At 38.4% G+C, this 17071-nt stretch overlaps 1 long non-coding RNA gene and 3 other non-coding genes across 5 annotated transcripts; 2 read left to right on the top strand and 2 right to left on the bottom strand.

Moving 5' to 3' along the window:
* The first annotated feature begins 3344 nt into the window (after positions 1 to 3344).
* On the top strand, positions 3345 to 16475 carry LOC137997982 (uncharacterized). 2 transcript variants are annotated; one of them, XR_011122639.1, is made up of 3 exons: positions 3345 to 4387; positions 8313 to 8430; positions 15903 to 16475. It is a non-coding gene; the product is annotated as an uncharacterized lncRNA (long non-coding RNA). The 2 variants fall into 2 exon arrangements; XR_011122640.1 differs by lacking the exon at positions 15903 to 16475 and adding an exon at positions 8520 to 8867.
* Positions 6330 to 6492, bottom strand: LOC137998191 (U1 spliceosomal RNA). Its single transcript, XR_011122757.1, has one exon. It is a non-coding gene; the product is annotated as a U1 spliceosomal RNA (small nuclear RNA).
* On the top strand, positions 9541 to 9709 carry LOC137998202 (U1 spliceosomal RNA). Its single transcript, XR_011122768.1, has one exon. It is a non-coding gene; the product is annotated as a U1 spliceosomal RNA (small nuclear RNA).
* On the bottom strand, positions 13973 to 14140 carry LOC137998214 (U1 spliceosomal RNA). Its single transcript, XR_011122776.1, has one exon. It is a non-coding gene; the product is annotated as a U1 spliceosomal RNA (small nuclear RNA).
* Positions 16476 to 17071: the final 596 nt, after the last annotated feature.

Genomic DNA, 17071 nt, shown 5'->3' with positions numbered 1-17071 from the left:
TGCAAGCATTTGGACATTGGACAAAGGTAATCTCCAGCTTGGCATTGGATTCGCGGAAAGTTGGAAATGCTTCTCATTACTTTATTATACATTACTAATAACAATGATGATAATAAGGATTTCATTTTCCTTTTTTCAGTTGACTTGCTAATTTAGATGAATTGACTTGAAAAAAGTGGACTACGAAATATTCATCATCATTGGCATTATATGCACCCTATTTATTATTATTTTGTTAATAAAGAATCATTACTTTTATAAATGTATATAGTTTTAGATTGTAAGTATGAAGTTGTTTTTGTAAATCGATGTCATTTGTGTAAATTGTGAATTAAAATTTCTTGATTTACAAGTTATTTCTGTGAAGCGCCATGAGCATCAGTAGGATATGTGCGCTCTAAAAGTAAAATTTATTATCATGATTGTTATTATTATTATTATTATTATTATTATTATTATTTGAATACAGTGTAAAAATTATGCCTTTGTGGTCGTGTTTTATTCACACAGAATAAACGACGAAAAACAGTGCAATCTTACAGTAATGCTCCATGAAAATATTTTTAAAATATTAAGGGGGTGACTCTTAACTACCAAACTGTTGTTATGGACCCCTTCAAATTATCATTTCTTGAGTCCTTTTAAATCTACAGTTATCATTTTTTGCTAAGTATGTTATATCAAGAGATCACGAGCATGATCTCTTGGTTCTATTTAATATTTCTTTGTCTGGTTCGACTTACAACCATATTTGGTAAATCACGTGACTAAAACAGAAAATGTCCAAAAACCTAGCGAGTCAACCACGTTTTTAACGCAGTAGTACGAGAACAGTCTAACGCAAAATGTGACACATGGATTTTTAAAAAAGTTATTTCTCAAAAAAATTATGACGTCATAAGGCTTTTTCAAAATATCAGTTCAATTTTTTGTCCAAATAGAAATTCCATGCCACAGTTTACGAAAAATAATGGGACGGTTCCCAACCGGTGAAAAAATCGTCTCTTCCTTTCGTTTCCTGAGAGTTTTTACATGTTTTTCATTAAAACGCACGGCAGAGGACTGGGACTAGCTGCGCATGCGCCTCCCGATTGAAGTGTTGTCAGATTCCCACTGAAAAAGTTACTTCAAAAAACCATCCATGCAACCTTTTTGTAGGGCTCTCGACCCAAAAGGTTCCTTAGCAACCATTGTCTTTCTGTAGGTAAGTGCCACCCCCCTTAAAGGGGCAGTTTCATGTTTTTGCGCATGTACAAGCTTTGGGGCTACCAGTTAGAAATTTCACGGTTTCTTACTGAAACAGATGATGTTCATTAATCACTGAGAGTATTAAAGCACGTACACTGAATGACTAAGGCCCAAATTTGGTGGAAGATACTTCGGGTTTACACAGAAAATATCAAATTTAACAATACTGTAAGGCAGGGAAAATCTCACTGTAGGAAGCTTTTGTTTGTGGTGATAGTTCTTTCACCGTCTTATCGAATTCTGAGAGCAATTGAAATGGACCCTTGGCGTTGATTGCGGACTTGTTGTTTACTTCATCTCTAGTTGCATGCAAATGTATAACGGCCGTTCCCAAAAATCTCTGCACAGAACCTCTCACTTGAGCAGTTTTTGTGCATGAAGTCGATTCCGGGCACACCTCTATCTTTGTCTTGACCCTACTGTTGAGATTAAAACACGAAGAGGTACTATGAAAGGGAGCACAATCTTCTTTGGCTCGAATTCACTCAAAACGCACAACTGACTATCCAAAATGGCGATCAACCAAAAGCAATAAGAAGCAGTAGTGTAGCAGCTCTCTAAACCTGCTGTGGGCCTTTTTCACAGGGCGACCAACTTTTATTTTGCACTCCTGGGCCCAGTTGTTCGAAAGCCGATTAACTTAATCCAGGATTAGCGTAAACTTTTGTTTCATGTTTTCAACTTTTTGGTGAAAGGTTATTTTTCTTATTCTCGTTTTTCAAGATTGATTTCTTCTAATGTAAAGTTCTGCTGAATATCAGCGTTGAACAGCATTTGGGAGTAGAGAAGTCAACTCCTTCGTTAATTTTTAATCTGGGATTAGTGTTAATCGGCTTTTGAACAACCTGGCCCTGAACTCGCTTCCAAACACATCAAATACACGCGCGGGTACGAACTCTATTTTCTTTGACCAGCATGGCCGCCGGGAGACAAAAGTCCATTGTTTGGTATTGCAAGCAGCTTCTATTGATTTTAAGTTTAAGTCATTGCTTCAATTGTGTAGTCTTCTGTGTTTTGGCTATGGTAGCGAGTCAATCACATTATACGTTACGAGAGATTCTGCGTCACCCAAAAAGAGAGGGAACCCTTAAAATGTTTTTCCAGCTCGAGGAAAAGGGACGGGGGATTTAAAAAAAAAAAGACAGATAAAATCTCCTAACATGTTACGGCCACATCGCTATTAGGGGGTTTTTGTTGCATAAATTATCACAGAACTCGGTAGGTGTGCATGGTTGATTGACAAATTATCCTCATGTGCCTAAAGGCGCTGTTACACTGTAAAATGTTTCGTGCAACTTGTCTCCCAATGTTTTAGCGACACTGTGGCGGGACAAGTTGCACGAAACACTTCGGAGTGTAACATACCCTGCAATGGCCAAAATCGTTGCAAGGCAAGTTGCACGAAAAGTAGAACTTATTTCAATTTTCGGCAACGGCTCTTGTAACAAGTCTCGCAACGATTTTGGCCGTTGCAGGGTATGTTAAACTGTGAAATGTTTCGTGCTATTTTTCCCGCCACAGTGTCGCCAAAACATTGCGAGACAAGTTGCATAAACATTTGTCTTAGGCACCACGCTTATGTCCTTTCCTATAAAACAAAGTTACAAACAGCCCTAACTCAAGGCGAGATTTAAAAATAAAATCATCTGTGGGAAGATCTTTGCTCGCTTGATAGTTCCCAAAGCCATTTAGAGCAAACGTTGTGTCATGTTTATTTCTTGGTGAGAAACTACACCAAATATCAGACTGCACTGTCATTACTATCATTATTGTTATCATCGCAATTATTATCAGCATCATTATTTAACAGCCAGATCATTGTGTTTGAAACGCGTACATCACATACAGATTAAAGCAATTTTTTGGCGCCTCATTGAACGTGTGGCGTTCACATCGTGGGGTTCGCAGAGTTGTTTGTCAGTTGCGGGATGCTTGCAGCTGTGCGTTAGGCACTGCGCTTGTGATGGTGCGCTGGAAGATCGTCATTAGTAATAAAATTGTATTGTATGAAAACAAAATCTCATCCCTTTTTAAGGTCTGTAGGGATTGCCAATAAACGAGACACTTTCAGAAATAAATTCTTTTACAAATAGAAACGACTTTATTGCATCTCAGTTATTGAGGAGTCTTCGAAGAAGCTTGTTCCTAAACGTTATAAATACATTTTCCGCTTCCGCTTCAAAGCCCAGTCTAAAATCGGATTCTGATGTGCATATAGTCAACTAAACCGTGGAGAACAGGTGATAACAAAACGAAAGGAAAACCGAAGCTGTGTTTTTCTTAAATCCTTGAAAATATCTCATATCGAGAAAACTGAAAATAATTATAAGTCACAAACAAGCACCATTCCTTTCATAGCTTACACCTGCCTCACTAAAATAGAACAAAAACAAATAATCCAACTTCTAATAGAATATCGCTGATAAAACTTTTTCCAATTTAAATTTATTCCGTCAAGTTGTCTACTTCACATGTCAATCATCCCTTAGGAACCACCAATCAGCGTTGTGATAAATGAGGGTCTTCATTCTGTGATTGTATTTTTAAGAACACAGCACAGCGGGAAGAAATTCGAGGGTTTTATAATTTCAGGCGTGTTTGGAGAAACGCTGAAGGAGAACGGAAACACAAGGTGCAAATCGGAACGAAGATCCTCCTCCACAGTTGTTAATATTGTACTGTTCATATCATTTCAGTTTTAATTTTGGCTCCTTTTTTGCTCGATTTTAATGTGCATAAATGTCTTAGACTGAACTAAACTAAATATTTTGGGTTACTAAACTCTTGGCTTTTCTCACATCTTTAGTGCATGATATCAAACTAGCGTGCCTCTTTCACTGTTGGCTGTTTTCCTAGCCAAGATTGTTAGTATTATAAAATATTGTTAGTATCAACCATCATTCCTTGAAAATTATTCTTTTATGCTTGTTTGCAGCTTTTCTTCTGTTGACTTACTCCACCATAATGTCTTTTATCATTCTTGTCTTATCAAATTTCATCCCTTGAAAGAAGGCTGCTTTCTCTTGGTAAAAAATATTGTGCCATAGATCTCCTCTAAATATTGCTTTACTCTTTCACATAAGGTACAAGAACAACACTGAGCCGATCATGAACAGTACTGGGAGGATAAAAGCTATTTGTACGTACACAACACGCACGAACCTTAGTAGAAGGGCCGGTGCACGCGATTTCAATCCTTAACCCCTATACATATTTTCTGCCTTGCTTACTGTTTTGAATTGGCCCTGTTAGTTATAACAACTTAAAGGTGGCCCGGTCTTGATCCTGAAAGAATTGAAAAACCTCATAAATTATTCATTTCCTCGGTCTCAAAACGTCTTGCAGCTTTAATGTTGTAATGTATACCACGGAACTTCGACAACGGCGACGGCAACACAAAATAACTAGACGACTAACTTAATCGATTTGCGTTGATTCTTGAAGTATTTCGCGTTTATTCCATCTTGTTTACATTGAGCAGTATTCATTGGCGAATTAAACACGTTCTTAAGTAAATATATAGAATGAAAAAATAACTGTTATTTGCTCGTGTGGCTGATGGACTCATATTCAGAGGACTTCGAAGAAAAGTTGTTTAAATGCACGCCCACGTCAGTTCAGCGCGTTTTTTCTCTTATATTCGACTGGCGTCGCACTTGCCGTTGTCGTTGTTAAAGCTTCTTCTTTCACACTCAGCAGCGTCAGTGTATCGCGTTTTTAAAGCGGTGATGAACGCCCTTGTTGGAGAAGTAATTCAAACAAATGCTATGAGAGATCTCAATGCGTTTTTTACATATTAAATTAAATTTTAAATAGGGTATTGCTACTACGTGCATATTTTTGGGAAAAATATTTGACAAGTAAAGAATAATAATCAGTCGAACGCGTTTGAAACCAAACTAGAAAACACAAAGTAAATCTTGACTTTTCTAGTAATGAATCCTGTTGAACACTCTAAATAAACTCGAGTTCATACAACACATTCGCATGCTTAAGGCTGCTCTTTACACTAGCACAAAATCTGGCACTCCGAAATCTCGTACCGTGCTTATGTTTTTTGGGCGCGGAATGGTCAACTTTTCGTGCGCCAGAAATTATAGTACAAATATTGGAACGGTACCGCTATTTTGGAGTGCCGTCTCTCCCATATACGACTGTAACAATAATTTAATCTCAACGCTACTGATCATTATCATGAAAAGATCTAACAATTTCTAGGTAGCTTTCATTTTGATAATCTCAATGGACAATTTTATCTAAGCTCTTGAGAATTATGAACCCAAGGAAAATATATTCGCCCGCCCTGAACCATTAAAGTTCTCTTCCAAAGATGACAGGTTAAGCTACTTAATCATCGATTCACAAAGGTAACTGTTGTGAACAAATACGAGTTCTCAATTGTGGGTATAAATAATATATGGTATCTCGGTGTTGGTTTAACGCCTTAGATTGAAGCTTCATGGACTTAACCTACCCACGATTAATTATTGTATTTTTCTAAAAAGGATTTCCATTCCATTATTTTGTTAAAATGAAGTGATATATGCCATAAGAGAAATGGATTTCTTTTAACTAAATCACCATTTGAGGTTACTAGTGCCAGTTGATCTTACATTATTCGTTAACCTAATTTCATTATCAGACTGATTTCCATATATTCTTTTTCTCTTTCGTTTGAAAGAAAGAACTGTTGATCACGGCTGCTCTAATTCTAGCCTGGAATCGCTTCCTCTGGTATTTAAAAAATGGAACTTTTTGAATCAGAAATTGGCAGCATTTGTTTAAGAATATGGTAATTAGATTTTCAACATCTTGCCGATTAATGTCCAACCGAAAAACACATGAACGGTAATTTTTAAGAATTATTTGCACTCTTGGAGAATAGTTGATTCCCGATCAACGCACATAATCCAACGTTTCAGTCGTTCTCACGAAAGCCAGTTTTAAAAAAAGCACAAAACCTGTCTGGAACAGTAAACTGATAAAAAAGGAAAGAAAAGTATGTTGCATTTTAAGTTTGCAGAAGTATTTCAAAGCAGCCCTACCATTTATTGTGTTGGGGTTATTTTTTTTCATTTTTAGGGGCAAACGAGCGCGAACGCAGGTTCACCCGCTAACAAAAATTGTGCACCGCGTACCCTTATGGGCTCCACGCAGAGATGGGCCCTCTCAAAGTGCAGAAAGGCGGCCCACCCTGGGAGGACTGCCTTCGTGATCACAGTTCCTCCAGTGCATTGTTAGTATGAAGGAACGCGCAAACTTTGCTGCCTTTTATACGCGGACGCGCGGGCACAATAGGAGGGAAAATTGCAATGGTCCGAGCCAATCAGATGCCTTATTCGCGCCATAGTGATGCGAACGCCGGTGAATGTAACAACAGCTGCTTGAAGTATTTTCTAAAGGACGAGAAAATGCACAAAGCAGTCTTGCAGAGACCTTTTTAACCGGGTTGTTGTTTAATTAAGTTGTCAAAATCTCAAAATTTTTTCATGAAGTCGAGTGACAAGCAGGTAAGCTTTTACTTTGTATTCCTGAAGAGAAGAGATAAAGTAAACTTAGATGACAAAATGACTGACTCTTATTCAAAATTAAAATATTTGTATTTAGCAAGGAAATTTTGAAAGTTTCTGTCCTTGAGCTTCAAGTAAATAATTGACATTGTCTTTGACGCAATTGGTAAACGCAGCAAGTAAATAAGATTTCCCACAAATTGGTTAAGGCGTTGTTTTCACTACATGATTAAACTTTGATTCAACGGTGAATAAAACACAGCAAGGAAGAATTGCAATACACTGAGTCATATTACAGAGACCAGTCTGGCTGAATATATTTTTACCAAACGTAAAGACAACGACTGCTATAATTAAATATTTTAAGCAAGAGCCGATACAACGTAGATTTGATTTTAGTGGTGTACAATCAAATCTACGTTGTATCGGCTCTTGCTTAAAATATTTAGTTTCTCAACTTGAAATAACGCCGATCAGATCAAGCCGTTGATTCAACGTACACCAACAGGAAGATTGTCCACTGTTGCTTGCTTCAAAACTCCGCTATAATTAACTCCAAAGGGTGTTCGCTTTCATTCTCGACGCTGCTTTTTAACTGTGTATAAACATAATAAGCTAAATTATGATCTCTCAATGCAATCTGTCCTCAATAACTTTCTTCCTGGCCTTTGTGAAGTTTATTAGCTTTGTTATCTTTGAAACAGTCACAGTCTAGTGGAAAGAAATGAGATCTACGTTGACCGTAAAGTTGGGGTATATTTGTACGTATCATCCAAAAAAACATGATTGGATCAATGATAAACCAAACTTAGCGGCCATCTTGGACGCTAATGAAAGACTTGAAAAGGAAATATTGCAAAAACTTTTATGATTATTTTCTTTCATAGCCAAACTTTTGTTCGAACACACTATCAAGAACACTATTTCTACTAATGCTACTACAGTAACTACTTTATTTACAAATCGGAAAGAAATCTTCAGTCATTCATAAGATTAGTATTAACACACGGGCGATTTTTGCTGTGATTTGGGATGTAATTTCTGCACCGATTTTTACGGCGATTTGATGGCGACGCAAAATTGCAAGTGTGAACAGCCGCGATTTCAGTGTACGCATCGCTGTGATATCGCAGTTGTTTTGAACATGTCAAGATTTCCCAGCGGTTTAGCGGCGATTTTCTTTAAAAACCTGTCAGATAGGTAACAGGGGACTCCTCCAGGGGAGACTCCACGCATTCGTGGTGCATACAACCGCTGCCACTAGCGATTGTTTTCACAAATTGCCTGAAAATCGCGGCGGATATCGCATTGATATTCGTCGACTGTTAGCAAGAGCGATTTTGCATCACCATGAAATCGCTGTAAAAATTGCAACAGCCTGATCGCATGCGAAGTCCCAGCAAAAATTGCCCGTGTGAACGGGCCTAAAGAATAAAAAATTGCTATATGAATAAATGATTCGCAAGATTGCCGAGTGAGACTTGGGTAAATTAAGTATGGAGTTGATCTGCCTCGTGAACCGCTCAGTTGTTTTGTTTCCTCTAATACTTTCAGGTAAGGAGTTCCCGAAAAGGGGGCTAAGTTCGACCTGGTGCCCTCTATTGAAAAGTGAAGGTCATTAGTGACACGCTGTAAAAGAGACCGAACACTCGACGATTTTCAAAGGGGCCTGGTGAGTATATTAATTAAGTGGCATGACTCAAAAGAGCGCGAACTGATTCGTTTCCGTCAGCAACACAACCTGTGTGTTATTTGTTCCAGATTTTGCGCTGTCACACGTAACCCGTGGCTGTCCTATCAGTCCTCCAGGATCTCAAGTGCTTAACTTAATATTGCATTATTATCAATAAGTGCGACCAAATGACAAACTTCTCTCTGTAAAACGCGCTTTTTTGCGGACCAAACGGCGAAAGGCCCGGGCTGAAAATGCATTCGCCGCCCTGATTCTGATTGGCTGCAGAGATGTCAAACAACTTCACTCGGCCAATGAGATTTTGAGGATACCATTTCAATGCCAGAGTTGGCGCGAATTTTGTGGATGAAATCTTTTTGCTCTTTTTCTCCCCCTCAATTCTTGCTCTTGTTTAGCTGATCGTATTGAAGCAACAACTTTTCATATCATAGTTTCATGCTATATCTCCGTTAAACAATTTTTTCTTATTAAATGAATTTGAATTCGTTCGATTTGCCTTGTGTATTGATAATAATGACAGCATCCTTTGAACACTTGCTCCGCTCGGACGAAAAGGATGCTGTTACTCAGGCCACAAAGAAACTATATGCCCTCCAAAAGTCATGTGATTGTTCTATTCAAAACACCTGTGGCCGTTTGTCACTTGAAGGCTTAAAAACTAAAGAGTTCAACCAGAAAGAAAATTTCACAAATTATAAAAAGTTCTCTCACTTAATCTAGTGACACATTCACTTTTTTAATATTATGCCATGTACTTTTGTTTATTCGAATTATGTTATGCAGTTTGCGCGAAAGCTGCTCGATTGTCTATGGAAATTCATTATAATTAGTATGATAGCTAAGATGGGCCGCCACGAAGACTGAAAGCCAAAGAACAATTACGTATCTATTCTGAAAAAACCAAAAAAAACTGTGAAGACTTCACATGCGCAGCATCAAAGTGCATTTAACCGCCCAGCTCCTCATTTTATTGGTCGTTTCCTCTGAAGTTCGATTGCATGTTTACGAGGCATATGGTGCTGAGAAAATTTCCACAACCTTGTTGCAATCATCAGGGTATAAAAGCGTGATTAGCGCGTGCACTGTTTCATACTTACAGGGCACAGGAGTTACTGTGATCATGAAGGCAGTACTCCCTGGTCTCGGATCTTCATTGCACTAAAGAAGGCTGATTCCAGCGTGTTCCCCAGACCTTGGGTGCACGGTGTGAAATTTTTGACGGTCGGGCTGACTTGCGTTAGCACGCTTGTTGGCCCTCAAAAAGCAAATTTAACAGTTTTCTTAACTTTTCATACGCGATGATTTGTTGCCAAGTCGTCGCCGATAACACGGACGGTCAGAATGGCTTTTCATCTCAACATAACGTGATGAACAAAAGTTTCAAGCAATATAATAAAAGTAATCTTTCCCAAACAATCTTATTGCTCTTAACAGCCGTGAATGCGGTTTTTCGACCAAGGATTCAATGCTTTCGAGTTTTAAGTTTGAGTAAGTTCCTCAAAGAAATTTTTCTCGTCAACTTGTCGTTTGGTATTAAGGAAGATGAAATAAGAGTTTATCAGGAATTCAGTTTTGAAAAAAGTTTTAAAACCACCATGTCACTCTCTCAGTGACATGCTGTCTCGGTGTCATGATGTTAGATGATAGATGTATCTAATTCCTCTGATCGACACTTTTTCCCTTTTGAAGCCAGAACTCCAAGGAATATTACTTTTAGTCGTAAAGAAAGTACGTAGGTTCATTTTTAGCTATTTTCAATTTACTGGGCAATTTCTGACAACACGATGTAATCATTCGATGCCGAGTGACACGAACCAAATTAATGACCGATGAATCGTTGCAATTTTGCAGCAGTAATGTGACCTCTAATGAGCTTGTCACGCTCCAGCCCACTGGTAAAGGCAGTTTTTTCATGGAAAATTTTGAGATTGTGTTGGAAGGCAGTTTTATTATTGAGTGTTAATAGTCTCGGCCAGGTGGAACCAGAAAGAACAAAATGACATATTAAATAACGCGGAATATAAAGCAAGCAATTTGCACCTGTACTAGTATTTTATAACAGGAAAGACAATCCTCCTAAACTATGGTTGCTTCGTCCCTAGTTTGCATAAATAAACGGACAGCATTGTCAACCGAGAAATTCAGTTCAGTCTAAATCGGCACAAACTGCTCACTGAAGATGTGTTTTAACTTTTGCAGCGATCATATTTTTTTGACTTTTAAGGGCTCCATGTGTTTACCAGCTGGCTACTAAGTATGTTGAAGAGTTAGTTTCCTGGAAATAATACCGTTTGTGGATACAAAAAAATCCGAGAATGCACAAAAGCGATTGTTTAAGAAATAAAGAAAAATTTGACTCGAGCTTTACATTTTTTTACGCGACGGCTGCAGTCCCTCGAAATTTTCCCGAAAAGACCAGGGGCCCGTTTCTCGAAAGTCCCGAAACTTTACGGGCCATTTTTGGGTGTCATAATTCGCTTTGTATCTCAAGAACGGAGAGGACTTTAGTCGTCAAACTTCACAGTCATTTTTATTTTTGTTACCTTGAAAACATGTTAAAGGATCGGATTTCCAAAACAAGCGGTTGGCAGTTTCACAAATGGCTCTTCGGGCCCGAAAAGTTTTCGGGACTTTCGAGAAGCGGGCCCCAGGCCAGCAGCTGGTCTGATGTTCAAAACGACAATCGGTGTTTTTTTTTTCAAATAAGCCACGATCATGCGCATTGGTGTGCAACAAGAATATTTTACAGACAGAAGTGAGAATCGAAACAGAAAACAACTGAAAACCATTTAAAATTCCCCAGTTTGGAAATTTTCCTTGATTTATGATCCAAACGGTTTACCGAATATTAGGCCTTTCCTATAGAGAGAAATCCACTGCGACAGCTTAACACTGAATGATGCGGCAGAAAGTGTATTGAGGTATATCTATGACAAAATTCAATGATGAGTATTTGAAATAAAATCTTCCAAATCATGAATGCATCAATCCAAAGCTGAATAGCAACAAGCCGATTCTGCAAATGGCCATCACGTTAAGAGGCATAACGCAGAGAGAAAAACAAAACATCATAAAGCAAAGCGTCATAACGCAAACAGTCATAACGCAAAAAGGCATAACGCAAAGTGGCGTAACGCAAATAGCCATAACGCAAATAGCCATAACATAAAAAAGAATAACGCAAAGAGGCATAACGAAGAAAGGCATAACGCAGCAAAACATAACGCAAATATACATAACGCAAAAGGCATAACGTAAAAGAGCCATAACGCAAAGGCCCTTTGAAGAATGGAGACTAGCTGTGTACTCCGTAAATAATTTTAGCTCTAAAAAAACGTCAATTGACTGTTCAAGGGAAAGAACATATAGTCGATATCGAACTTTTCCTTCTTGTTTAAGTTATGCCTCTGCGTTATGGCTCTGCGTTATGCCTCATTGCGTTATCCCTTTTGCGCTATGGTCATTTGTATTATGCGTCTTTGCCTCATGCCTTTTTGCGTGATGCCTTCTTGCGTTATGCCTATTCGCGTTATGTCTATTTGCGTGATGCCTATTTGCGATATGGCTGTTTGCGTTATGGCTATTTGCGTTGTGCCTGTCTGCGGTATGCCTCTTTCCGTGATGGCCATTTGCAGAATCGGCTTCTTGCCATTCAGCTTTCGATTGATGCATTCATGATTTGGACAATCCAAATACTGATCATTGAATTTTGTCATGGATATACCTCTAAAGTGTTAACCGTTTTTTCACTTCGCAAGTGCAATATTAAGCTGCCATCAGTTCTTCATGATTTCTTTTGTATTTCGTTTTCGTGTAAATTATCGTCAAACCTTGTCGAAGCTGCTGTTCTTTTTCTCGGAAAGATCGTTTGACCCTTCGAATCGAGTCCAAACTCGTTCCTAGGGCTTTTCTGCGCCAAAAGTTGGGCGGCACAGAAAGGCCCTGGAAACGAAAATGCTTCGTGGCTCTTGAAAGAACATCGACGATATCTTCATGATATGGACTCATACAGTAGACAACTTACAGACTTTGATCTCGTACCTAAACAATCTTCACCCTACTACCTCTTCTCACTCTTCTACATCAAAGCCTTTCTCAGACGATGGTTTCTCTCAATGTTGGTATACGCACCTCTACACCAAACCCACAAACAAAGACCAGTGCCTCTTATGATCCTCATCCCAACCCTTACACACCAAACGTGCTATTTCAGTCAGTCTGGCACTTCGTTTACGACGCATATGTTCTTCAGACGATACTTTCAATCTCCGTTCTAATGAACTTAATATGCAATACTTCAACAAACGTGGCTACAATCTCTCTTTCCTCAAACAAGAAATACGACGTGTTCGCACCATAAAACGCAATCCAGCTCTTAAGCCTAGCACATCGAGTCTTGTCCCTTTTGTTGTCACCTATAACCCTGCCCTTCGTTCTTTCCCATCTATCATAAAAAAGCACTTTCATATTCATATTTTCGCTTCTTCCCAACGATGTATCCAAATATTTACATTACCACCCCTTATTGCTTTCAGACGTTCTAACAACCTCGGCAACATACTTGTCAAATCCACATTACTTACTAACCCACAAACGCAGCCTCATAAAGGATCATACAAATGCGGAACTAACTGCCTCACATGCAATTACATAACTAAAGCTACATATAGCTATTAAACAGACAAGACAAATCCCACAAATTCCATTGTACATCTTCAACATCTTCAGTTACCACGACCTCAGTCGACAGAGCAGCGGTGATCAAACCCGAAGGTCGTGGGGTCAATTCCCACCCTGGTCACACTTTTTCTCACTTTTTCCATCAGTAGGGCTAACGCTCACATGGTTCATATGGGGTAGAAATCTAGCACTTCACGTTACGCTCTAATCAGTTAAATTTCACACTTCATTCATTTGACTGTAATTCAAAAAATCGTATTTACGTGATACTCTGTATACGCTGCAACAAACAATACGTATACATAGGAGAGACAAAACAGAGACTTAAAGAACATTTCAACGAACACCGACATCCCGATGACAACTTTTTCTTAACAATTCACCAGCAATAACCACACGCTTCACGACATGTAACTCATTCCAGTGGAACTCATCCAAACATCTCGTGACTCCATACGCAAAGCCCGAGAAGCGTTTCTAATCGACGGGTGCCAAACACTTGAACCCAAAGCTATAAAGAAAAGAGAAGAATTGTAAATAATATTTATCTCTAACCCAATGCATATACCTCTCTCTATATATATTATCTGTAATCTTATACCTAGTTTTCTTATGGCTTACATTTGAATTTCAAAAAATTGTAACTGCAAGTCACTTGACATCTTGAAGAAGTCAGGCCGTGCCTGACGAAATATTGGTTAAAGAAAAAAACATATATATCCTCACAGCCGTACAACCAGCCTTGCATTATTATTTTATTCCTGGCTTCACCGATTTGGATTGTTAGTTTCCATACAAGGCCTTCAAGCCGAAGGTTCGAATATCTCCTTGTTCTAAGCGAGGGGTGCATATGCGACTACGCATGTCACCCCTTACTCAAGCAAAAATTTCACACCCGACTCACTCGGCCTGGAGTGAACGCAAGGGTCAGTGGCCCAGAGTGCAATGCACCACCTCGCCTTGGGAGCCCCGCCTTCTTGATCGCGGCGCTCCTGTGCGCTGTAAGTTTGAGAAATATCGAAGAGCAACGGCAGCTTTTATACCTCGTCGTTACGGTCTCCCTTACGGTGAACAGTTCTCTGACAGCGTTAACGAGCCAATACAATGAAAGAAACTGGATTTTGCATTGAATAGCCGGCCTCAGGAAGTTTTTATTAATTGAATTTCTCTCTAACAGATTTACGAACTTTTCTAATTCAATTTGTTCTGTCACCAATTTTTTCCAGCATGGGATCTCAATTGAACCCTGTCTTTTGTACACTTTCCACCCAACGCGTTTCAATTACAGTTGTGGAGTTTTTAAACATTTAAACTGTAAACTAATTATATAATATTCATTCAATTTGTTGAGAATCCACTTTCACAGCAGGAGGGTACAGAATTTGGCTGAGAATTTCCACTAGCCTCATTTGGCATCTCACTGACTTGGTGCGTGAAGACAATAGTTTCCTAAATTTATCAATTCTAGCGTTGAACTTCTGCGGAAATAACTGACGCAGCGTAAATGCAAACTTGTTGAAGTTAAAATTAAAGTTGTTGTTGACTTCCTCTCTTTTGCAGGTAATTTCATATTAGCCAGAAAGACTTGATTTTAATTGGCTATTTCCTATTTATAAGGGTATTTTCAAAAATGAAATCTGCTCGTGATTTGAAAATAACTTGAACATCTATAATTGTTTTAACTGACGATCTAAATTGTGCAGTTGCAAATTTAGTGACTTCAAAACAGAGCCATTTGAAATAAAACCAAGAATTGATTGTTGCCAAGAACTGAGGGTATTAATTCCCAACCGTTTGTCTTAACTTAAGTAGTGCTACCTCCTTACTTAAATGTAGACTTGAAACCCCAATTCTTAAACGTGACATCAATCCTTTAAGTTAGCTTGGCTGCATGAAAAGAGAGTGATCGTCGTTGTGTTGGAGCACAGAAATGATAGGCAAATCAAATGTTTCATTTCGTGATCAAAGGATTGTTATATGTTAGTTAAGATGAGTTAGACGGAAACATAAGTCAACTTCCATAGGATTCTACATTGGCACACTGTAAAATTTCTTGCCTTTTGATCTAAAACCGCCCCTCCCCCACCCCCCTATACCGTTGATCGGCTCACGTGCCGATGATTTTAGCCTCTTGAAACAAATCCTAGGAAAGTCAGTGAAGATACTGCCTTTTAATTCTATTTAATATGTATCTAATGAAAAAAGCTTCCAAAACCTTTCCTGAACCCATCTATTCCAAGCTTGACAAACTTTATTTCATAGATCAGTCGCTATCCTAAGCATTTTCTAATTTAAAAAAATAGAGTTTGTAAATAAGGATTAAAAATAAAGATTGCAAAGACTATAATCCAAGAAAACCGTCTGCTTGGGTTAAAAGCGTTTTTCTCACTGTATAATGTAGAGTTTCCTCGGTTTGTTGGAGAAGCTAAGAGCGCCTTCGATTGACCCTATTCTGGAATAAGATTACGCGGAGTGATGATTAAAACGGTATGTTTGGCGCGTTTGGAAGCAGCAAATATAATAAAAATATGTTTGAAATAGCATTTTAGCAGATGTTTGACAATGTTAATGTGAATCTCCGTAAAAACGAAGGATTTCTAACCTATATTAATTCCATGCATTCCTATTCCGGAATACGGTGAATCGAACGCACCCTAAGTTAGCTTCAAGTTGATAGTAGCCAGACATAAACGACAACTTTACATTTATTTTTGGCTACTATTGACCAATAGATCCAATAGATGAAATAGATATCTACATTTATCTTACAGGACGTCATCATCAGAATCTGATATTTTGGTGGACACGATTTCCAATAAAATCAAAATGTCCGTTCGATAGAAAGGCTTTTGTGATCTTTTGCGCATTGCTACACGTGAGAATTGAGATTTACAGTATCTGCTTCTTTGAAGAACTCTTTCGGTTGTTGTGTCAATGTAACTGCAGCTGTTTATGACGTCATCAGGCAGTCTTTATCAAATCATTTTCAACTGAACTGTTGCCATGACAACTAGGAAAAACTCACCTTATGAGTTCGCCTACGCCTGTTTGAAACCATCACACTCGGTCAACAGATGTCCGGCTACAACTCTCCAGTCAACAATTTCTCAATGTCTTCAAACCTGAACCTGTTATGAACATTTTCAACCTGTAAGCCAAAGTAGTTGTTAAAATTTCGTCGAGTCCATCTACACCGTCTTGTTACTGTTAAGAAGAACTTCTGTAATAGAAATTTCAAGAACTTCTTACAATAGTCATCGGCTTCACTTTTCATTTTGTGTTTAATTTTACCGCCGTGATGGCCATGCCACCAGATTTCAAATATTATTTTGTAACCTTTCGAATTTGATGATTATGTCCTTAGTTATGAGGAATACCAATGGTAAGTATGTTTGCCTCCAACACACGATTAAAATTACCCTTTGCCGGCGTCACAAATTCACAAGGAGTTGAAGGCGACTCTTTGTAAGTAGTGCATTTCACTGAATTTAAAATCAGTTTTTTGCATCGGCGACTCGGAAATGAAATGCCAATTTGGCCTACATTTTTTAAGCCGATTTCGATTCCCCCCAAAAAACTTCACAACTGATATATACAGTCAGAATGGATTTTCTCCAAGAATACAACAACTCGTCAAGAAAATAAGAGATTACACAAAATGTTCTTTTTATCGATTTCGCTCAAGATTTTTTATCTACCAGTACGGAAAGGCTAGTTTTAAGTCCTTTCGGTGAATTTACCGACAAAAACCGTTGTAATTGTTTTATTTGTCAGGCCGAGCAAATTTGCTGTTGAAAAATTTATGTCAATTAGTAAATTTAGTATTGAAAGTCAAACGCCTACTGTTTTCAGTAGCGTGTTAAATTGCCTACGCCAGATGGAGTTTAAAAGTGCCGTACACAATTACGTATTTAACAATACGATGCTTTTACCTTTTATC

This window comes from Montipora foliosa, chromosome 3 (assembly GCF_036669935.1).
Source record: "Montipora foliosa isolate CH-2021 chromosome 3, ASM3666993v2, whole genome shotgun sequence".
NCBI lineage: Eukaryota > Metazoa > Cnidaria > Anthozoa > Scleractinia > Acroporidae > Montipora > Montipora foliosa.
Note: the sequence above shows the minus strand (reverse complement) of the source record. Positions and strands in the feature narration are given on the sequence as shown.